Source organism: Anser cygnoides, chromosome 9 (genome assembly GCF_040182565.1).
Source record: "Anser cygnoides isolate HZ-2024a breed goose chromosome 9, Taihu_goose_T2T_genome, whole genome shotgun sequence".
In the NCBI taxonomy this organism is placed as follows: Eukaryota; Metazoa; Chordata; class Aves; order Anseriformes; family Anatidae; genus Anser; species Anser cygnoides.
The window spans coordinates 15,045,601-15,070,109 of record NC_089881.1 but is presented as its reverse complement, the minus strand read 5'-3'; the positions used below and the strand labels follow the sequence as shown (position 1 = coordinate 15,070,109).

General features: G+C 43.5%; 2 long non-coding RNA genes across 4 annotated transcripts in view; one reads left to right on the top strand and one right to left on the bottom strand.

The window, feature by feature from the left end:
• Positions 1-24,509, top strand: part of LOC106047603 (uncharacterized) — a 138,946-nt gene that overhangs the window by 47,126 nt on the left and 67,311 nt on the right. The window lies entirely within an intron of this gene.
• On the bottom strand, positions 8,768-14,860 carry LOC106047598 (uncharacterized). Its single transcript, XR_001213865.3, has 3 exons — positions 14,734-14,860; positions 10,874-10,950; positions 8,768-9,051 (listed from the first exon to the last, which is right to left on the bottom strand). It is a non-coding gene; the product is annotated as an uncharacterized lncRNA (long non-coding RNA).

The window sequence follows — 24,509 nt, the reverse complement described above, 5'->3', positions numbered from 1 at the left end:
TAGACTAATGCATACTAACCTCTCTCCTTTGCCCAGCATTAGCCCTACACAATGCAACCTAGAAAACTAGTTGCAGCCTATCCTTACTGTGCTTTCAAGCATGTCGAATACAATCCAACAGATCCGCACATTCAAACCTGCTCAAATGCTTCATTTCTTTGAAAAACATTCATTGAAAAGGCCAGAAGCCTTTGAAAAAAAAAATAAGAAAAAAGTAGCATCGCGTCCATTTTAGTGTGAGTGGGGGGTTGTGAGCGCACCTGACTCTGCCTCCTCATCTGTTCTCAATCACATTTGCAGAGCTCTGAGTCTTAAAGCCCTGGGAGGGAGCTGGTCCTCTTCCCCTGAAGGGCAGTTGTGCTGCCTTGCCTGCTCTCTAGATTTTGAGCTTGGCTGGTGAGGACGTTTTACTGAGACCTGCAGGATGTGTTATGACTCCACTGGCAAAATATGTCTTGTGCCGCACAGCCTGGCTGTGTCCCTACGCACCTGGGAGCTCTACTGCTGAACTGGGTCATCCGAAGGTAAGAGGTACCCCTCGGAGAAGTATTTTGTGTTGGTATAAAATTGTGAATGCATTTAGGCTGAGAATTGCAGGGAGGTTTCTGTGTGGATGCTGAATAACCTCTTATGCTATATGTATATAGGGCACGCGGCTGTTCAGAGCACTGTGTGAAGTGTGTAGCAAAAATAGCCCCCAGCCAGCCCCGCTCAGTAGGTGCGGTAGGTGTTAAATGCTTCCAGCCCTGAGCTGCGCTCCCAGTACAACCTGGTGGCAAGCTGTTTGATCCGGAGCAAGTACAAGTGAGACAGTTGGGCTGACTGCTGGGACTGCTGGTCAAAGGAAATCTGCGGAGGTTCCCTGCGATGGGGGAAAGCTTGGTCAGCTGCTTGAAGGTGCAGCCTGGGGCTGATTCTTTTCCCTCCTCTAAATGTGCCCCAAAGTTAAACGTTTTCTCTCTCTGACCGTGGGAGGCTGTTTGCAGAGTGTGAGAGCCGTGAGTCTCTTGGCTAGGTCCCTGGGCCACTTTCTCCATTGCTAGAAGTCCTTCAGTAGGAGAGGGGGGAGCGTGCTGCAGAAGCAGACATGGGATCGTGGCCTCCAGCTGGTGTGCTGGCATGGTTGACCTGATGCTTCCCCCTCCTGTGACACACTCATGTTTATCGTGTGTTTCCACATCTGTGGACAACTGTCCAGAGCCTTTTCCTCCTGGCATAGTGATTTTGGGACAGTTCTGAGGAGCAAGTCTGTGCTTGGAGGCTGTGGCTAAAATATCTTCTCTGTTGCTTTATTGTCTGCAGCTGAAATCCCAACCTTCACCTGAGATAACTGTGTTAGGAGCTGTTGTACTGATTGTTGCTTGGTTTTTCTAATAAGGCAGCCTGAGATCTTTCAGGTGCTGTGAGAATCTCATTGTAATTGGGAAGGGTGTGGGAAACAAGAGCCTCCTCTTTCCCTCTGCTCCCATTCAGATGAAAAGAGAAATTAGAAATGCTAAGCTGGAGCCAGTGTTTCCCCTGGTCAGCGTTTTTCCTAATTCTTTGTCAGTCTCATTTACCGTTTTGTAGGCTGCGCCTCAGCTATCTGGATTAGATGGAAACCCCCAACAATGACTTAGAGCAACTCAGTGTGCACAGCACAAAGGAAACTTCTCAAATACAGAGATGCTGTGTACATACCTGACTTGGAAAGACCCTGGTGGAACACAAGTGATGTTGCAGGAGGGTGAAACCAATTGCTGTTTCAGTGTCAAGGGCACGATCACTGAAAAATATGATGGTGTAATTGGCTGCAATGACCCTGAATTACCAGAACTCCCCTTTTCAAGACATGGCAGTCCAACATGCTAGCATGCCTTTTCCTGAAAGGTGTACAGTCTGATGTAGCATTGCTAGCAAGGACTTGGTTCCTGCAGAAGCCAAAGAAATGTGGGAGGAATAGAGCCTAAAGCAGGGTAAGAACAAATGCCAGCGAATTCCAGCAGGTGTGCTAGAGGTACAGCTGGTGGCGGTACTGAAGAAGGATGGCTTCATTATTCTGCCTTCTTGAGCAGACAGGAATCAAGTCTGGAGCATAATTTCTGCGCCTTAGTGTGTGACTCTGGTTTAGATCTGAGACTTTGGAGTACGTTGCAATGAGCTTCTGCTCCTGGGAACCCCAGGAATGTTTTAAGAGCAATAATGTACATTGCAACTATTTGTTCCTTGCACCTGAGCAAAAGGGTCCCCCTGACCTGTTCCCTGTTTTGTGCCCATCCTCAAAACCTGTGAGGAACACACAGTGCATTGCAGTGCTAGTGGGCAATCACAGCTGGAGCAGGGTTAATGGTTCTTATTCTATCTGTCCTATTTCCCCTTGGTTTCTTGTGCTTCTGCTCTGTCTTAATTTTCACGGTGTCTTCTTGGTATGGGCTGTTTCTGTTGCTGTTCCCAGGATACCATTCAAACCCCAGTGAATTCAGTCCCCCTGAACTTTGGATTAGATACTGAAATTTTCTTCCTGTGCCTGCAGTGTTCATGACGAATGAGCAGGATCTTTATTTTAAAGCTTTGTCTTAGAAGTCCTGACTGGGACTTACCAAAGTATCTGCTCAGCCTTTCCCACCTCTTACATTCAGCCCCCTATCTTCCCTGATGCTTGTTACCTTTTCTACAGCATGGCTGAAATCTCAAAACGTAGTTTCAGGGCAGAGACCAAGCTTTTATGTTAAGATCATTACTTTATTTGCTTGAGCTAGGAACAGGGTTGAGGAGATGAACTTTAATGCACCATGCAAGCACTGAGCTGTGCTTGCATGAGCACAGCTCATGCAAGCACTGAGCTGTGCTTGCATGGTGTGTTAAAGAGAAGAGGCTGATGCATTTCAGGACAAAGCTCTTCCTAGAGCAGTCTCTGCCTTTGCACCAAAGCTTTTTCCATCTACTGAAATTTCTGAGACTTAGTCGGGAGGCCAATGGGACAGCAAAAATGTAGAGGAAAAATCCTCAAAGGAGTGGTTTCTTCTGTATACAGGCACTCCATGTGTATGAGAGCTTCCTCTTGGACCAAAAAGCAAGACAAGCTAGAGATGCTCAGATCCAAATACTTTAAGTTGCGAGAGCAGGATCCTAATCACTAAACCAAAACTCTGTGCTACCCTCTGAGTACTGACAAAGGCTCTGAGCTCTAAAATAGGAGCTAAACTGAAGGGAGACAAAGAAACAACTGCAGGTCCAGCCTCCAAAGGTTTGGTTACCTCAGAGCAGTAGCTCAGCTTGTGGTGCTCCCTCCAACAACCCTTCTCGCTGTCTGCACCTTGACCCTTGCAGGAAGGGGTGTGGGGGTCTGCCAGGCTAATTCTTCCCTTACCTCTTCTTGGGAGTTGAATAGCGAAGTGATAAGCAGCAGGTCTGGCTGGATATAAACATAAGGAAGAGGAGGTTTTGAGGCCAGATTACCTCTTTACGCTCCCACAGTATCTAACAAACCCTTGGGGGGGGGGGGGGGGGGGGGGGAAGGCAGAATCAAGACAGTCCTTTTTTCTTTTGTCTAACGCTCAAGTATAAAAATACACTTAAAGTAAGGTGAATTTCCAAGATTTAAGATCCCTGCAGTAAACCTCAAGATGCCTGCAAAACAGCTCATTTCAGTGGTGCAGGTAGCTATTGCCTTTAAATGTTTGCTTTTGATGATTTTCCTATTATGCCCTAGCAAGCAATGTTCTAAATCCTTTGCAGGTTAACCCCTGTCGTCGGTGACCATCTGAACTAAGACCCAAAAAAGCACATCTTTTGAACAGGGAGCTTGGGTGAGGAAAGTGTCTCTTTAAATATTACTGTGATACTTGGTGGTTTATTGTTCCAGAACTTGGTGTCTGGACTTCTGTGACCTCCAGCTTTCGGTTTTTACCCCTCACTCATGCAAGGCACAAGGTGAAACCACAAGTGAAGTGGGTTTTGTGTGTGGGAGATTACACCAGCTCATAAAGAACCCAGGCTATGCTGAAGCTTAGTTTGAAAATTGGTAATTTAAAATGAATTTGATTAATTTGGTGGCATGACTCAGTGCTTTGTAACGCATTCTGGTTCAGCAGCAATATATTGTTCAAGTAATCTGCTAATAACATCTTTAGGCTGTTGATACTGAAAACAGCCTGTTTGGAATCGCTCCTCCAACCCCCTGTAACATCGCGGTGGGGTATTTGCCGTGCTGTGGGAGAGGAATGCAGAAAGCTATATTTCATGCTGTAATTTAAAACCACAATGGAGGGAGTTCAGGATTTGGTGGAGGATGTCACTGGGGGAATTAAGGTTTTCAAGCAGTCTGATTTGGGGGCTAGATTTTTGCTGTCCTTTACAGACTGATTTAAAAAAAAAAAAAAAGGATTATCACTGGGAGGGAAGGACAGAAGTTGGAACTAATTAACTTTTATCTTATTTTAAGTATACTTGCAGGTATTGATAACTATCACATTGAGTGTCTCACTCCTCCACAGAACTGCACGACAGAGCATCTCAGAGAATTTCCTCATCTGCTTGCTGGGCCTCCTCCTGTGAGCAGGAAACCTTTAGGGCTCATTTCTAATGATAAGAAATGTCAAGTACTCCAGGCATCCCAGCAACAAACCAGAGCCCAAGGGGCTACCTTCACAACCAGCTGGCTTAATATCTTTGTCTCTCAGACATGTTGTTTCTGTAAGAAAAAGCTGTAACGCGTACCCGATGTGCCGCACCGCTCCTCTGACAGCAGTCAGAGCCAAACAGGGCTGTAAACTTCCCGGTGCTCTCCAGCACTGGTGTCTCATCTCTGCTTCCTGTCCTCTCTGCTCTTTGTGCTGGAAGAATGCACTCTTAAATATCACGGCGTTATTATTTAGACTTTTCCTTTTTTCCTCACGTATTTTTTAAGCAAAACATGATCGTGTTCTATTATTGCTTGCCTCTTTAAATCCCCAACCAAACATTTTCATAGCAAATACTCTCCCACCATATAATTTGTGGGAACTGCCTTGGATTGCCGCTGAAGCGTTTAAGCTTAGCAGCCCTGTTATTTTGAATTGTTTGGTAATCATGCTTGACATGGGATGCTACTGGATCACTTCATAATAAGGGGAGATTGTGAAGAAGACAGGGCACTGTTTTGTACAGGAGTACGTGAGAAGTGCTCGAGGTTCAAGAGCTCCAATTTGAGTGATGATGAACTCTAAGCTGGTAAATAGGCATGTTCTTCTATTTGATGACTAGTTCCTAGCCATAGCAGATGCAAGGAGGGCGTACAGACTCTTCCATTGCCCTCAGCAGCAATATCAGCGTAGCTAATTCTTCCTCACCCTTCTCCCATCCTTAATCTTCTTGTCCTGACTCCCTGCTATGTCTCGCTTTTCTGTCATTGGTTTGCTTAGGTTGCTCTGTTCCCAGCGTGTTTCAGCAACTGTGCAAGATTTTGTTTGTCCTGATAAGGATAAACTTGCACGCTTTGTGGAGAGGTGTGGAAATATTGCTCAAAGTTGACAGTAAAGGCTCTTTGGGGGATGGGGGCGAGCGGCCTTGTTGAGCACACCAGAACAAAGCCAGCTTGAAAGAGGCATTGACTTACCTGTGTAGTCTATTGCTGAAAACGGATGGTTGCCCATTTCCTGGTGGGAATATATTATATATCTGCTTTAGGGCTGCATGGGGACTTGAGGTTGGCTGGTCCTATTAATAATGCATGGGATGGCTGGATTTAAGTCATCATTATGCACAGAGTATAGTGCAGTGACATACTGGTGCAGAAAACGATTCCTTTAATAGGCTTGTTCCTTTTGGCTAGATCCTTTAGATAGCTAGTTTGTTTGACAGCTTTATACTTTTTTTTCACCTTAGTTTCTCATTAAAGCCCAAACATTTTTGCTGAGCAACTGCACGGTGTTCAAGGAATCTCTTCAGGGCTTTCAAGGAGAGCTGGGGCGCTCTCCTGGGGACTGGTTTTCTTGCCATAAAACATGTCCCCGTGCATCCTCCTAAAGGGGCAGATCTCTGAGGCAGGAGGCAGGCTGCACAACCTCCGTGTGCAAGTGTTAAAGCCCTTCCTGCTGGTTTCCCCTGGTCTCCATGCAGGTAGCTTTGACAAGAGCTGAAGACTCTGGGAGGATTTTTTTTAATTTATTTTTTAAAAAAAGACCCTAAGAGGTGTCAGAGGCATAGTTCTTCCTATTTGGATTCTCAGGGGCTGTTACTAATACAGGAATACTCCAGCCTGAAACAGGGTGGTTTCTTTATGCGCGGGTTTCGTAAGCACTTTGCTGCTTTATTTATTCATAAACTGCTGCCTTCAGAAGATGGCTAGGAATTGAAAGTACGTGAACACTGAGTGCAGTACGCTGTAATGCATTCAATTACTCTCTTTAGATTAGCCAGCCTGAAGTGGTATATAGAAAGGATCTTGTAGGGACTGATCATAAAGGAATTTTAATCTGTTTAAACATTGACACCGGTCTCACTGCTGTGGGGTCAGAAAATGGTCTGGAATTCATTTCTGATTGCACAAAACTCTTCTATTTTTCCTCTCTTGCACCATATACTGCTTGTTCAGGACATAGCTTTCTCTTCACTAAATGCAACAGAAGATCAAGTGCACCACCACATGTGACAGCTGATATGACACGAGCTCTCCAGGTGCACCAGCCTCTGATTATTCTTCTTTTGTATTACCTTCATCATCAGCCAGGGACTTTTGTGGGGAAGAGAATCTGGGAATCCCATACCAGTTTGTGGCAATCTGGCAATCTTCACTTAATGAACTTACTACTAACACTTAGCAGCTTGTAACTTTTTTTTTTTTTCCAGACAACATTTTCACGCTAGGTCCCCCAAAAGCTCCACAGTGTGTTTAATCGAAGATATGATAATTGTGAGTTACATTGCTGCAGCTGTTTAAAAGTAAAAAGGGAAAAAATCCATTAAGACTATCTGAATTATATCACAGGAAAAAAGTCTGCTTTCTATTATATATGCTACCCTTAGGCTGAGCTAAATTGCTGCTTTCATAGCTCAGCTGATGGCAGTTAGCTGAGCTGCTTGTATTCCACTAATTTTTTTTTGAATGATTCAGAGATAATGTTAATGTCCTTTCCTGAGCTGAGCAAACCAAGAGAATATCACTGCATAGGTAAAGATGAGCCTGTTTTCTTCCTTTCGAACTTCAGATTGGTGGTATCCTGAGTATTTTGGCTTGGATGCCAAGCTGGTGAGAAATGGTCAAGAGCCAGTTAGTGGCGGTGGTGTGCAGATCTTGCAGTGTCAGCCCCAGGGAGCCAGGCTGCTTCTGCCCTTGAGAGAAATGTGTGGTGCCTCCATCGTCAGCGCTGGTGCTGTGCTATGTCCTCTTCCCCCACATCCCTGCCTATTCAGTTGGGGAATCTTTTGCTGATCCTTTTTTTTCAGAAGGCAGGAAATGGCTGTGTTTGTAAAAGGCTTTTGCATGGTGAACGTAGCCAGGAACCCTTCAGCATGATGGCACCTTTACAACCTAAGTGAAGCCATCCTGGAAGGTGGAGAAGGTGAGATACCTGGGGACCCTGACTGTCCCCAGCTTCCCCTGGAGTCAGCAGGCTTTAGGAGCATTTATCCCACAGGGAGGTTCTCAGGCTCAGTCTAGTTACAGCATCATTGAGAGATGACCTGCAGAGAGAGACCATGGCTTTGGGTAATGGGATTCTATTGCGAACTGCTAATTCTTTTGTCTGAACAGCAGGACGTACCCTAAAGCTCTGTTATACCCATTAACAAGGGCAAGCACGCTACAGCCTCAGAGAGCAACATTAGTAAGTGATAAAACTGTGTGTATGTGTGACTCTTTCAATGGGCAATTTGTTCTAATAGTGTATACGGCTGATAATAAACAGTCATTTTAAGGGGTTTGTCCTGTTCCCTCTAGTTAAAAGAAATGCGCTCCTATTCCTTCATTTACAAAGCTACTTCTTACTGAAATGCACCCTGGTATATACCTACCACACAGGCATGAATAGAAAGTTTTGGTGTTTTGGGTTTTTTTTTTTTTAGTTATTGGCATGAGCTCTGAGTGTGTTAGATTCAAGTTTCACAGGATCCTGATGTAAACATATGATAAAAATGCTTTATCCCAAATCTTTAAGACAAGTCTTAAACAAGGGTTAACTCTGAACGGATCAGGGGAATCAGATTGTTTGGTGGATAACCCATCTCCAAGACTGATAATGGCCATATGTAGGTGGCGTTTCAGCCATTTGCCAGTGGCAGTTTCCCACAGAGCATTATCCAACCTCATGGGAACTCAGGTTAATCCCACTTACTCTTTCCCCTCTGTCTGGAAGACATTGCGGTGGGAACAGATTTGTAGAGCAACGTGGTGCCGAGAAGCTGATGTCTATGCAATATGGATGTCCAGGAGTTGCTCTGCTAGCTCTAACCTGGGACATGCAAGCAGCTGGAGCACACTGGTACCCACCAGGAGAGCACTTCTCAGTCTTGTTTGGAAGGAAATGTGTAGAGATGAGTTCTTGCATTTAGACTGCTCCATGATACAGACCAAAGCCTTGTAACAAAGGATGGGTGGGAGATTTGCTTCAAAAGCATCCCCCTGCTCTGAACTAAACCACTAATCTAGAGGCATCAATTATTTCCTGAAATGTTTCAGGCATCCTCAGAATGAAAGAGAATCCCCTGCTACGCTTTACCTTGGACAGGAGCTATATTGCATCTTGCTTTATTTGTTTGCACCCTGCCTAGCCTTTGTGCTCAAGGACACACTACCCTTCCTTAAAACCGAATGCCCAGGATGGCTTGGGAGCTATGAGGGATTGGAGGTGTAACAGTTTGCTGTGTTACTGCAACAAGAATGTATTTTCTGTCCAGAACAATCATTATGGGAAGAGGGTGTTTGAGAGAAATATTCAAAACCTTCTCAACAATGATGAGGCGAAGGAAAATGTTAAAGCATAAACAAACCATCCTGGGTGAATTAACACTCCTTTCTTATTCCCCACCACCACGTAAGAATGAAGCACAGGTTCTCCTCTCATCCATTACCAGTTCCCGAAATGACAGCAATGCCTATGGGATTAAAAGCACACTGAATCAGAGATGGCTGAAACATTTTATTCCAATCCCTAAGGAATAGCTCTTATGCACAGAGCTTGCTTTTGAGCTTTTGATCAGGAATGTGCAACAACTCAGCCTTGGGGAATGTTTGCAAAGGCATTAGTGACATTTTTCTATCTATTCACATTTGAATTTCACACCCATAGAATACAAACACCCTGTCTTGTGTTTTTTAAGTAGTCTCTAAAAGAAAAAAAACAACTCTGTACTGCTACTCCAGGATTGATATTAGGCTGGTATTGCGCTGAACCTCGCTCTTCAGGGCAAGTGGTTTTCTTGCTGTTTTGTTTTAAGCCTACAAATGATCTGGAGTGACCAAGCCAGGGCTCCCTCTGCTGCTGCCACAACCCAGTCACATCGCTGTCACCTCCAGCAACTTAACAGTACAGCTACATCAGCTGCTGTTCCTGGGTGCTAGGAAATGGGCTGATATAAAGAGCAGCCCTGAGAAAGATTTACAATGATATCCATCTTGGACAATGCTGCTGAGCCATCAGCCCTCAAGAGAAAACTGCCTATAGGGTTTTTTCACTTGTTTTTTAGGGCAGCTTTTAAATACGAGGCTTTTCTCACTTTTTTTTCTGGTGCTAAAATGCAAGTGTCTTCCTAACCTAATGTGGTATGGGGAGAGGAAAGCATTTTCTAGATGAAATGGAAATGCTTGCAAAACATGCTGAGATTTCCACAAGGGACATTAAAATAGAGTGCAAATAACAGGCAAAAATTCCCTGAACTCATGACTTGTGATACTCTGTCCTCTTATACAGTTATTTGCAAAGTCTCATTCAATGCTCTTTGCCATCAGGGATTGCCTAGGCCATGATTTGCAGAGACACTTGTCCTGCAAAGCACCTCTTTCCAGCAGCTGCTGAAAGCTGGGTGCTGACATACTGCAAAGTTAATTTTTTTCCCCCAACTTACTTTGAGAATCACTTGGAAACTTTTCTGGTGAGCATGAGGAATGGTATAGCCCAGGCCACCAGAGAAAGTTCATGTCTACAGGCTCATGTAATAAAAGCAGAGCATATACAAGTATCATCTTTTTTTCTGCAGATGATATTGCGACCTTTGATTCTTAAAGTAGCTTTCCAGAAAGGAAGCTGTGCTCTGATTTCAGCCCCATTCTTCTCTCTGTCCTGACATAGCCAAAAAAGCAAAGCATGCTCTGATGTTGGCAGCCCAACAAAAGTGATATTTTTTAAGGATGAACTGTTCATGAACCATTTTTTAATATATTGAGCACAAATAACCTCTGGATCAAGGTTAGTGCACGGACATTTTTTGGTCTAGCTGTCTTGGAGGAATGTATTAAAAAAGCAGTGTCAGGCATGATTTATCTCACATTTCTTTGCTGTCCCTCTCTCTCCCAGTGAAGGAATACAGCCTTCTGTTTTGGAGCAGATGAGGCATTATCAGAAAGGACAGATTCCCCAGAGCCAGGGCGTCTCTCCAACCTTCCCCATCCCAGGAGCAGGTGGGTGCCTGCCAGTGTGGCCGTGCTTCTGGTGCCCCATGGGAATTGCAACCGGCTGCAAAGCTGCTCAGAGTTCCTGCAGCTGAACTCTTTCTCCTTCTGGAGAACCAGTTTCTTTTGAATCTATAGCAAAGCCTTGGTACTCAGAGCCCACCCTTCATCGGCTTAGCAGCTGGTGATGCCTCTGCTAAGCTCTCAGCAAACTAACCTTTCCATCATCCTTGGGGGTTAATGACTGCTTTGCTGCAGTTGTCTCTTTTTCATTGACTCAACTGTTGTATTTTATTGAAACTCTCCTACCTTTATATAGTCTTCTAGAAAAGCCATTAAAACTGTGACATGTGTAGTCCCAAATCTGAAATTCTCCGAGAGCCACTCTACAAAGAATAAAAATCAGCTCCAGTTTTATCCGCTTCAAACAGTGACTCTGGTGTGTTCCCATTAGTTGTTTGATTTTTTAACTTTCCTTGTTTTGTGACAGAACAAATTAAAAGAGCATCTCAGCTCCCTCTGACAGCGACGCACTTGACTACGATGTACTCGTGTTACTGAATATTCAGGGCTCCTCCTTGCTGTCAGTGCCAGTTTGCAGTGCGTACCTGAATAAGACGTAGCTTTGTGATCGGGTCCCAGGGGGTTTTAAATCCTGTGGCTGCTGGGGAGCTGTGAGGCAGAGTCACTCGTGCAGGCAGCAAATGTGTTGGCTTCCTCTGTGCACTTGGGAGAAGTCGGGCTATTTAGGCACGAGGCATACAAAGCTGCTGCTTTGTAAATTGAGCTCATGTGTTGTGCTTTTTGATTGTTGAATCATTTGTGAGGTTTTGGAGAGCAGCTATGGAAATTGGCCTTTGCTGTCTCTGGCAGGGCAATAGCTTCATGAAAGAAGCCTTATCTGCAGTTATACTGCACACAGAGATGTCCTTGTGCCTCTTTGTGTGCCGCCAGCTTAAACCAGCATTGAGGCAGAGGGTGTAAGGACTTCTTAAAAATCATCATAATAAAAATACCCTCCCATCCCTTTCTTTTGTTTGGTAACGTGGGGATGAGGATGTTGTCAAAGTGAATGAAGCAGGGGGAACAACCCTCCTGCAAACTAGCAAAGGGTCCCAGGGCAGCTGATGCCTTGGGATGTTTGAGTTGCTAAGGTGTAAAATAACTAAGAGGAGGTGGAGGTGCCCATATGAGAAATATGATGTGACCAGCCCTGCAGGAAGGGTGATCACGCACCTTAAGCGTGGCCAGGCCTGTTGTGTCAGTGTATGACCATTACCCCACACACTTCTGCATATGAGGGTGGTATTTCCGTAACTACGTCTCAGTTCTAACGTCCTATCCATCCTTGTACCTCTGCAATGGAGTCTTGCCAAGGCATGGCTATTGGCTAGACCTTAGGAAGAGCTTCTTTTTTGTAGGCAACTGGTATATTCCAACTAAAATAATTTTGTAAAAATATATTAACTAACATAAAGCATGAACTAATTATGTGAATGACGAAAATCCTTGTAAAAATGGAAGCAACAAATCTTTACAAAATCAAGAGCCAACCACAGACTCGAGTAGTGTTCAGTACTCTGGATGTGCTGTACCGGGGATAACGTTTGCCCTGGAACACAGGGTAAAAATTTCCTGCTTTTCAGCTAACTGCCTGCAAGACCAGCCTCAAACAATAGGCTTCGTAGAGAATGGAGATTCCTGTTAGTCACAGGAATCTGTCTGAGCAGTGCATCCAGAGCTCTCATTTTTTTTCCCTTCTCCTTACCATTGAAAGTTATCTTTTCTTTAACTTTGTGCTGGAAAAGCAAATTTTCTTAAAGCACCTTTTTAACAGTGTACATTGTAAAGGCGTGTCATGGAAAAAAAAAAAAAAAAGGCAATGTCCAGACCCAAATAAAATACCATATTTTTCTTTTAGTTGGATCTTTTATTAAAAGCATCAAGATGTGGTAATATGGCCTTATTGCTGATTTCATCAAGCTTATGGCTTTAAAATGTCCTTTAGGCTTCAAGGGTAAAAATACAGCCATCATTTGTCAAAACAAAGTATTTTGAACTGTTTTGTTTCCCCAAAATCTAAGAATTGGTTGTGTGTGTTTTTTTTGTTCCCCACCCTGAGTGACTGATACTTTTTTTAAAGTGAGGGGAAACTCCAAGGATAAAGCTTGAGCCCTCAGGTAGGAACATCTGTATTAATAGTATATGGGAGCTGTGATCTGAGAAAAACGGTTTAAATTCTGTTTAGGCGAAAGGGGTGATGCATTTCCAATATTATTCTATATTCCATGTGGCAAGCTTATTGCTTAAGTTTTAATCCTGCTTGTTCTCATGTTAGTCCCTGTGGAGTTAAGGGACAGTGGCTGCAGTGCCTGATGCCATACGGAACAGGGCTGAAGCTGCCAGAACAGCGTATTGCTGGGCGTGCAGATGTGCTGTCATCTGGATGTCTCAAAGTCTTAGTCCTTCACAAACGACCCCTCTGAGAGGAAGTTAATAGGGAACTGAATTAGTGCCCAAGGTCCCAGCAAGGAGCATGCAGGTGAGGGTGAAAATCAGGGTCCAGACTTCCCTAGCCAAATTCCTGGCGCTGTGCTGGTTTGCCTGGAGGCATCTGTAATTCACTGCAAATGTTAGTTCCCGATTTTTCTTTTTCCTTTATATCTCCTGTCAAATCTGGGATGTTTAATCTTTTCTTTCACTTGTTTGCAGATGCAAATTGCAGAAATCCTCATGAATTGCATCTCCCTTCGGCAGCCAGAGACCCGTAGCACAGAAGCAGTGCAGTTCTTAGAAAGGTGCCGTGGGAAATCCTCTTGCTGAGTCACCCGCTGCTCGGGTGCGAGCTGCTATGCCAGTCCCAGCAAGGCATCCGAGCCAGGGCTTGCCCTTCTTCTAATGGCTTCATAGATTGGAAAGCCTAATTCATTTCATTAGCTAGGTCTGGGGGAAGTTTCGTCTTCACCCGACAACTGCTGCCTTCTCATCCCTTGGTCTCTGCCCTCCTTTTCATCTGCCTGGTTTCCTCTAGATGGCATTGCAGGAGAAAGGGAATTCAGATGGAAAAGCAGATTTCACTGCTGGAGAAAGCAAAGTTGCAGGAGCTGCTTTGCATTTTGATGGTGCTCGATTATTTTATCCACTAGACAAGCACATACAATATTAATACCTCCCGTGTCAATCTCAAACAGGATGCAGATAAGCATTTGCTCTGAGCAGTATTATTGATTGGTTCCTCAGCTAAACAGTTTTTTCCAGCTTTCTTTTTGGGTAATTTGCCAATGATTTCCCAGGATATTCATGTTTGTGCAGGGGAAATAAAAAGGAAAGTACAATCATAAGTACATCTTTGATATAAAAGGACAGTGGAAACTTTAAAAGAAATAAAAACAAGTGAAAAAACACCTTGCCCTTCTCACTTATCTTGTTTTTTACAAGTAACTCACTCTGAGATTGCAGAAACAATTTATTCTGCTCTATTTTTTCTAGTTTGTTTTCCTTCCTGCATTTGACAGTGCTATCTGCATAATCAATTTCACTCTTCCACTGTAGTAATTCCTCTTTTTATGGGATGTTCAGGCAAGCTGCAATGAAGGAAAGATTTAAAGGAAAAAAAAAAAAGAAAAAAAAAAGGCATTCTATGGCTGTCCACACTGGCTGCAGGACTGTGATGCGGGTTGTTATCTGGGGAATTGAGGGCCTATCTTGTCCTTCAAAAATAAAAAAAAAAAAAAGTGCACTCTCCAGATTTTTTTACTCTAAGAGATTTTGGGAACTAAGGAGTATGAGCTTCAATTTTAGTTCTCATAATCTTTCCATTACTCAGACTGTGCTAAGTCCTTTCTCCCTCTGAGTTCGTCTTTTCTAAACTGTGCTAGAACTGCATGCAACCATTTAAGATGTGTATTTCACAGGTGCCTTGCGCATGGTATTGAGCACAGCCACGCTTCCAGGGGCTGGGTCTCCTCTCGTGTACGCTGGGATCACAGTAACCTCCTTTGTGGCTTCATTATGGTGACTCTGTCAGCATAGGATTCTTCAAATGTTTCCAAGTATAGACATGTAGTTTAAAACAGGAATTTAATTTGTACTTCAAAGTTAAGCTATTTTTGGAGTGATCTGAAATTTTAGATACCAGTTCTGTTAATTGAGTAGTCAGTCATCCATACCTGCATGATATTACAGTCCCCTGCTGTCCTGGTGAGGCCTACAAAGCTGGCATCACTTGCAAATGTCATCAATGTACAATTGTTCTCAGTGCTAGGGAGTACTTGTGATGTCGAGATGGGAAGTAATTGTTGGAAATGCCACCTAAAGTGTCAGTAAAGGTTACAGTGCCTGTGTCTCATTTGCCTCTCCTGACAGGGAAGGATGTTGGGTCTGCCAAATTCAAACTGTCTGTAGATAACATATGTGTTAGGACTCTGGTTTCCACTTACTCACAATATACTTTGGTTCGAAACATCTTCTAAAGACCTGGAGGCTATTAAAGTCAGGCTAATAGATTTCTTACCAAATAGACTAGGTTGTTTCCTTTTTGTTTCTTAAATACAGACCCTGTTCTACAACTAAAAGGCTATGTCTGCAGCCTTGAACTATTGAAAAGTCTTTCTTATAAAATCTGCATATTCTGTTACTTTCTTCAGGAGGGATGGATACTCTATAACTTAGAATATAGAGATTTTTTTTAACAGACATTTCATCTCTGTTAATTTATTTGCACCTTTTCTACTACTCATCTTTCCCACATAATTTGCTTGGTCAGGCTGTGTTTATAATATGCTTTTCTCCTTGGTATCCAACCAAAAAATATTGATTTAAAACATTAAGTATAAAAAATTAGCAAATTTTTGTATTCATACCTTTTAAGAAGACATCAAAACAGGACCCATCCAAGACAAAATGTATTTCTGAGGGTGTTTTTCTAATTTCTTCAGGTCCTAACCCGTGTATTTGGAGAATAATGTTTCAGCTGGCTTATTCTGACCAGGGTGAAATGCAGTTTAAAGTCTTCTGGATAAAAATCTTCTAGAATCTAGATTCTCCTTCAATACTTTGATGTGCCCACAGGTATGCAAGGGTGTGTGGAGAAGCTACTGCCTGACCTGCTGTGGGGCCAACACACCGAGAGTGACTCCGGTGCCTGCTGGGTTGAGCTGTGCCTGGGGGCTGGCAGTGACATGAAATCCGTGCCTTGGTGCATGAGGATTGTTGATGTGCTTGGGAGAGGCCCAGTGCCTTGGGGCTTTGCAAGAGGAGACCCTGGGGAGACTGAAGTCTTTGAAACAGTATTGATTCCTGCTTTATAAATCCTGGCTAAAGTCAGGGTCATAAGATTTTAAGGATACTACAAATGATTCGTGTATGTTCCACTGCAGGGAGTCTCTTATTGGTTTGATATTCCCCATTTAATGCACACTTCTAGCATTAGCTCAGCTGCGGTGCTTATTGGGGGAGTTATTGGCTTTTCTCATCCTTATTCATTTCTTTCTTCCTTTCCCCTTTCTTGGTGATTCCACTTAGGGTTGGCAAAGCTGTGAATTTAAGCCAATGCACTAGCTAAGGCACGGGCTGAGGGGAGTGGGAGTTAAATTTAATTCTTACGACATACTCAGAGTGCAGTCTTAGGGAGAGACAGAGGTAACAGGTTATCATGTACCTCAGCGTAGGGTAAGAGGATTAGCCTGGGCCTCATTACAATTATAAAATGATCCATAATTTGGTCGTGGGTGTTAAATCCTGTGGCAGGTGTATGGCGTGCTCCTGTAGGAGGGGGGCACAAAAAACGAGTGTCACTTTGTGGAGAGAACTGGAGTCCTTTGAAAGTGCGAGTTAGCTACTCAAATGGAATTAAGCACAAAACCTTAGAGAAAATTCCTTATTTCTCTGGTTTCGTTTTGGTTTTGGCCCTGTCTTAACCAAAAATATTTACTTAAACTGTTTATTGATGCTTATTATTAAACCTTAGTTTTTGAGAAGCAATATATTTTGAGTAATGCTTGCAATAAATATTCCGCTTACATTCTTTGAAAACTTAATTTAAAAAACATACAGTTGAACAATCAAAGTGTTGGCACTGGACCTTGCTTGGACAAAGCACTTGTTTCCTCTCTGATGGATTACGTTATCTTCCCAGAGCTGCTGTTGCTGCTCCACAAGGAATGCTACTTGTGCATAATAGTCCTAGTCCTCTTTATTGTTTGGTTGATGTTGTTGAAAGGAAAACTAGGAAAAAAAAATGACAATGTTCCTTGATACAAATGTGAAAAAGAGCTCACATCCATCCCAACTTGATTAGCTTCTTTTTCAGCTGTGCCCATTCATTTTCCCCCTGGGTGAAGTGTTCTTGGTGCAGTTAACTGAGTGATGTAGCACTCCCTGCTCTGAACTAGCAGATGTTCGGGTCCCTGATTCCAGGTTCCTCTGTTGTCAGCAGGCCTTGTATCTAGCCATATAATTATGGAGAAATACCGAGTAGAAAGAGAAATTTAGGGCACATGTTGGAGCTAAGCTTTGTATTAACCTTATTCTCCTGCTTCGAACCATCCCCTCTCATCTTGACCTGGCAGCTGCTGCTGCTTCACCTTCTGTGTAGGCATTGACTCACTTTCCCAGCCTCAAACCAGCTTTCTGTTCCTTCTGGTTCACTTTTTCTTGCAGCATTTTGGAGAGGTTACTCAGGTGGCAGAGCTCCTGATGCTTCCTGTCCCCTGTGTGCTCTGTACTTGAACAATTTTTTTTGCTCCAAATATGAAATTCAGGCCTGGGGACCTTACAGTTCAATTTCAGTGGAAGTTTTCCCAATTTATGCTAATTAAGCAAGGCACTACCTTGCTTTATGTTGATCAACTGTTTACTTCCCAGGTTGTGCTGAGGAAGTAACACTCTGGTTTGTGCAGAGCAGTGAAGAGTCTCAATGGAAATAAAACATGAAATCTGGGGCAATTTCAGCTTTTGTGCCTTGCACAGGGAACACTTGCTACTGATATCAAAGTAAATCCAAGTTTCAGACACACATAATCCTTGGCCAGGCTTTGCATGGTGCATTGTATCTTGATTAAATTTAGCCCTGAGAGCGGGGACACCATCTTCCCGCAGTCCTGTCGAGGCTGTTGGGATGCTGACACCTGGCATCCTTCATGGAGATTGATCCCTGCGGTTGTGACTATTCCTTTGCCTGAATCTTTATTGCTCTCTCTATACAGGCAGTTGGATTCCCATCAGCTGCGCTGTGAATGAATGAATAGGGGAATTTTACAGATGGAATCAGAATAAAAGCCATTAGGAATGCAATATTTTTATGAAGGAAATGGTGAACATTGGGCATTAAACAAATCTGGGTTCTTCTGACAACCATCAGCCTTCCTCCCCGCCAAAGTTTGCTCTGTGGAAGCAAAATGCGCCAGTGTGTTTCTCTCCACATTAGGTATTTTGGGCAGAGCTGGTAACTTGTTTTTACACCAGTGTTCCCCCTCTCCACAGAAGGGGGGGAGTTTAGATGGGTCATGATGGTGGGATCTCGTCTCAGATGCTAGGAATGTATTTAAGCAAGAATTATCTCTAAATCACCCTTAGAGCTGTACCAGCTTCTGTTCAGTGAAGGGGCTGATGCCTAAATTAAAACACCAATATCTTTTCTGACCTTGTGCTTGTTTGCAGAGGTAAAGGAGGGCATTGAGCAAACTCACCACCTAGCTCCCCTGGAAACTTCTTGTTCTGTTTTCTTCTCTGTCAGGAAACGAGTGCTTCTTCCAAGGGAAGAAACAGTATCTGCCACGCAAATACTTAGAGCCAGGCAAAACTGAGGAATCCCCTGCTCAGCTAAGCAAGCTGCAGCTCAGCAGGGTGTTAAGAAACAACAGCTCGAACTAAAATGGAGGCTGACAAATTGAAGGAGGTCTAAGATGCGTGTAGGTTGTTTTTATACAGCATTTTCTACGGCTGTCTGATGAAGCACTTAATGGCAAAGAGACTTGTTGAAGTAAAATCAAAGAGGAGAGGCTGAGATTAAAAATTGCAGCTCGCGTACGGATAAATGAGGCTGTTTTGTCCTGTCTGAGTTTGGAGAGGATTCTTGAAAGGCAGGAAAGGAGGATGCCCCCAGGTTCCTTGTTGGAGTGCTGCCTGGGTAAATGGTCTCTTCCAGGGAGGCCTGTGCAGTAGCAACGTGTGTGTGGGGTGGGCTGTGGTGCTCGAGGCTGCTCTGGAAGGGATGGCCCTTGCAAACCAGAGATGCACTGGTCCAGGTTGTTCCTTCAGGTAGCCAGGGTTACCCAGCAGCTGGTGGGACACACGAGGACTGGGGCTTGCGTTTGCATTCAGGGTGAATTTATTTGGGAAAGTGGTCAATTTTCGGTATTTGGTCTTTATTTTCTGTACTAAAAAAGTACCTTCCCCCATTGCAAATGTACATGCAGATTTAAAAAAAAAAAAAAAAGGCAAGCTAAAACACTTTTCTGACCAGCACTGATCTTTTCATTTCTGAAAGCTGAATATGAATGAAACTTGGTTCCAAACTTCTTCTACCAGATGTTGCTTCCATTCCTTGGCAACTGTTGTTAATGTTCTTCAAACCAACGTTACCAAAGAGAAATCCTTCTGGGTTGCTTCGTCTGCTTATTAGTATGCTAGAGCTGGCTGCAAACTGTTCTTCCTGTATTGTGTCCTTCCCATTTCCATTTCCTTCCCCACCCCACCCCCTTTTTTATGGCGATAAATTGGCAATTGAAAAGTCAGAAACTGATTCCAGTTTGAACTATGTGTTTTCCTAAAAATGTCCCTTAAATGCAAATTCTTCCTTTTAGAAGGTGAAAAAACAGATTTAAAAGGCACTTGAACGAGAAGAGTGGATTTTTTAATGCAATCCCCAATTTTTCATTCAAAAACACTTGGAAATAGAAAACGTTACCACAATTAATATGCATTAATCGTTCATCTTGGCAGCATCTATTCTGAGCCAGTGCTCCTTCAGATAAATACTATTATTCTTCTAGTAGAAGTAAATTCTAGTGCTCGCTGTATGTTTTTTTTTTTTTGTGGAATCTGAATATTCAGTTTTCTTGCTTGCTTTTGGAAAATATGGAAGTATCCCCCTCAAAACTACCAATGTTCTTCAGCTGGCACAGAGTCCAGTGGATCATCCTAGGGATACATAGCTAATTTATATAGTAGTCAGACAAGGTACAAATTATAAAAGCTAAACACCATATAGTTCAATGTCAAGTTCTAATGTGAACACAGCATTCAGGCTCAGTGGATTCATTTGAATGACAATAATTAGCGAATATCAGATCTCACCAAGGATATATGTTTAAGGTGGTTGCTTTGGGGAATTATATGCACCTATAATAACCCGGTGGTGTCTCAGATGCTCCATCAGAACCCCTTTTTCATGCCCCATGGGGATGCTAGGAGCGTGCACCCTTCATCAGAAAGGTTTCTTTGCCTGAAAGACCCGGTTATTGAATACAGAGAGCTCATTAGTGCAGGTCAAATACTGCAAAGCAGCATTTGCAAACATTCACTTCTATTCAGCAAAGCTGTTTGGTCCAACTATGTTTATCCTTGTTGTTTGCTATTCTTGAATATTTGCACATATGTTCTGGGGAAGCCTGCTGTTCCTGCCGATATCCAATCTGCATGCAAACCAAGGGATGTGTCAAATGAGTGCATCACCTCCTGATTATTTATTATTCCCCAGGGTAAAAACTAAGCAAAACTTTGTAGTCTTCCACAGAAGCATGGAAGAAACAAACAAAAAAAAAGACTTCATGACTTAGCATACATCATAAATGATTGAAACTGCTGTCAAAGTAGTCCCAATTCCTTGGAAGGAAAAAAAAAAAAGACAGTTTGAATGCTACTATTCCATTTCCCACTATTAGAGGAGCATAGTCATCTAACTAGCATGCTTGGGAGATGCCAAATGAAAGGTTTCATGCTTGGGAAAATGGCGTGTGGGTCATGTTTGCTAATGCCTTGGAAACTGGCACCGCTGAACATCTCTTTAAGGCTATGATGAGGTATTGAGTAAGGTTGTGCCTCTAGTGTGAGGCTGTGGTAGAGGGAAAGGGCACGTGTGATCCTGGGAATGCTGAGCCAGGTTGCCTCTCTGAGAGGCACAGCAAGACTGATGCTGTTTCTGGTGTCCATATTTCAAAATGATACTGAGAAGCTGAAAGTCATCTAGAAACATGGTGTTCAGGTGATCCCAAGCTGAAGAATCTCCAAAAGTGATTTAAGACATTCAGTGTATCTTCCTCATTCAAGAGCAGCCTAGAGATGGGTCATGGTTTATGAACTCCTGTATAGGAGAGAACTGAAGATGGTAGAAGATCAGGCCAGGCTCTTTAGTCAAAAGACTGTAAGCTGACAGTAGTTAATCTACGCTAGAAATAATGTGCAGACTCTTAATGAGTCAAGTATTAGAATAGTTTACGTAAAGACACATTAGATGCTCCATTGCTTGTCATCTCTCTAAAGCCTTACTGCCTTGCTCGAAGGAGAGAGGTGAGAGACCTTGTACAGGAACACCTGGAGCTGACGGCTGGGTTTGCACTGAAGCAGGAGCTTGGGGCTGATCTCTGCATCTGAGGACTGAACGTGAAGGACAAGGTGCAATTTGCATTATGGAGAGAAGGGATGATGGAAAGGATAAGCAATATTGCTTGTTTATTTTCAGAAAGAAATAATGAAATGACTGAAGCCAAGTGAGATACTTTATTTCCTAAGTCTTCAGAGAGATTTGAGATTGCTTTTTAATCAGCCTTTGACAGCTATTTCCCTTATGCATGTAGTTTTCCCTCTTTTCTGTGCTAAGCAAACTTTCAAGGAGTTAAGTGGGGTGATTTATCTCTTGCCTGTAGGATTTGTTTCTATAGTTGGAGCTCAAGAAACACTGAGCATTCAGTCATCTTATCAGCACCTAGCTCCTGATCATAAGGAGGGAGGTCTCAAGGAGTTTGTGTGTGTATATATATGTGTGTATATATATATACACATTATTTTTTAAAAAATATTAGGTTGTGCCTGCAAATGCAGCATGTGCTGCAAGTACAAGAGGCATTCAGTCAGTGATCTGGTAATGGAAATGTCATCCACTTGCATTTCTTCCAGGCAGTATTAAACTCCAGCAGGAAAGGGCTATGAGCTCTTTTTATTATTTTAATGTATGAAATAGGACCTGACTGTTGGTAAATGCATTGCAAGTATTGATTTGAAATCTTTCTAGTGAGAAGTCAGGGGAAGGAGACAGTGAACACCTGCTCTGAAAACTGCAATGTTGGCTCTGAGCCCACCATCCTCAGCTCCTATTAAAGTGGAAGGGTTCCTGGATAGTTCACACCGAAACCTTAACCTCGTTTTGTTGAAAGAAAGTCGTCATCTGCATGATGATGTATTGAATTGTGCGTAGCAGCATTTAAATGTTTTTCCCTTGTGTAAACTGGGAGTAATTCAACTGATGCCAGAAAAGTGACTTGGGGACAGCTAGGTGTGATATCTGAATAAAACATTCAGGAGGTTTTTAACCCGATATTGTTTGAGCTGTTTAAGTATGTCAGAAGTTACTGTTATCTTGGGGGCAACAGGTTGCCTTTAAGCTCTGAATAAGCACCTAATGAAGCATGAAAGTGTTTCCCTATGGATTTTTCACCTATAGCCTCCTGCAGCCTGAACACAGGGGAGGCAAGCTGCAGAGATGTGAGGTCACCGAGCCAAGGTTGTCCAGGACCCTGGTAGCTGCTGGGGGTGGGATCAGAGTCTCTGCAGTCCCAAACCAGTGCTTAATCTGTAGAGCAGATGTCCTCTGAAGATTGATGCATTTGTGTTTTTTTTTTCCTCCAGAACGTTTTAATAGACTTATTACTAACCAGATCTCTTCTTTATCCACATAATAAAATCAGCCTAAGTGGCTGTTTCCAGACAGCCATATTTTTTCTGCACCGATACTACTCTCCTGCTCGCTTTAGTTGCTTGCCTGAGTGATTGAGGGGCCGCGCAGCCCAGCGAGGAGAAGTTAATTGCCTTGAAGATGCTGTGCCGCATGCTGGGTTTGGAGCTCCGTCAGTGCTGTGGCTGGGACAAGGACAAGTGACGCCCAGTAGTGACATGGAGCACGATGCGTCCCGTTGATGTGGGAGCCCTTGTGCACAGAGGCGTGCTTCTCCCCGTGCTGGCTGGGCTTTGTCCCTGCAGGGCACACGATGCTATGGAAAGCTGCTTAGGGGTCTGCCCACATGTGCTGGGCGGAATGCTGCAGCACATGCCGGGATGAGACGGAAATGCAAGCTGGTGGGCCAGCTTAGAGCAGGGACGCAGCTCTTAGACCAGTGACCCAGCTTCTTCTGGCCCTCGTGTGTAGAGCTGTGGGCTCCAGGCTGGCTCCAGAGCAAGCATCCCAGGGAAATTCTTCTCTTTAACATACACGTTTAATGGAGTGTTTATATGAGGGATGGTTTGAACTTGAGTTGGTCCAAAGGTTATTTTATTCATCTAAGTTAAGTAGTCTCATGGCTTCAGGTAGCTTATATCATTTCCCATCTAAATCTTGTAATTGCTTTTAATTCCCAAAATTGAGTGTTATGATCTTCGCAAACATTAACCCTTTCATCCATTGATCTGCAGTCAAAGCAGAGCTGCTAACAGCTCTCAGCTGCAAAGCAACAAGAGATGCTTTGTGGGAATCCCTCCCAGTGCCATCTCATCCATTTCTCTGCCGTGAAGGCAAAATCAAGCCCTCCCTTGCAAATACTTTGCTTTTTGAATCCTAAAGTAGGAGGAGACATTGCAGCCTTTCTTTTTTTTTGTCCTCCTCACCAAGCAAGACTCCATGTGCCACTAACATGGGTGACTTCCCCAAGGTTGTAAGGAACCTGCATTAAAACAGGGAGATGGCACCATAATCTTCAACACCAGGGCCAGTCTAGCATATTATTTCTGTCCTTTCTTTGATGCTTCTTGTTTGGATTTTATGTCCGTGGATGCTCCAAGTCAGTTGGCAGTCTATTGCCCTTGCTTGTGTATATATATTTTATTATAATATTATTATTTTCCAGGAGAGCTACCTTGCTTCTCTATCTAGATGCATTTACAATCTCAGTAGAAGATGCAATTTCTGTGGATGGCCCTGTCTTGAAAAGAAAAATAAGTGCCCACCATTAAAGAAAATAAATGAGTTCATACTTACTTAAAACAAAAACACTTTTTTTTTTTTTAAGAGGATGGAGGGAAACCTTATTGTAAAGCAGATTTCTTTACTTTTTTGGAAAGTAAAGGAAATGAGCCGTAAAGAAGTACATTACCTTATATAAGGGCTTGTTTGTATGTGTGTAGGGAAGAAATGTACATGAAAAATGACCATGGCTGCTACATCATTTTTCAGACTGGGGAAAAAAGAAAAAAAAAAAAAGCAACCAGTTTGAGACCAAACTTCCTGAACTTGCAAGAAATTTTTTGCATAAACATCCAAACCTATGAGTACATCAGTGAGAGGAAAGCCTATGTGAGGTTTTGCACACACCTTTGGCTACGGGAGGGGTGAAGTTAAGCAAAAAATAAAAATTATGCAAAACCCCCAGGCGCCCTAGATTTTGCTGCTAAAACTGCAAAGATCTGAACTCTGCTTTTGCAGCATAATAGCATTCATAACTGGTGATTGTTACTCCTGTGGCGGTGAATTATTCTGGTTAAACCGCAGTGCTCTCTCCTATCAGCTGCACTCTGCTGCGCCTGCACAGCCTCCCACCTGAGCTGTGAGCCTGCTCACCGCCTGCTCACCTCTTCCTGGGTGGGTTTCCCTGGCCTGGCCGTTGGCATAAGCTTCAGCCTCCAGAGTCCACCTGCACCCTGCAGCAGCGGGCAGGGAGCCTCCCGCTGTTTGCCCACCCGTGCGCTCAGCCAGCCCTGCAGAGCCCCAGCACTTGCAGGGACTCGGTGCCCCGTTGCC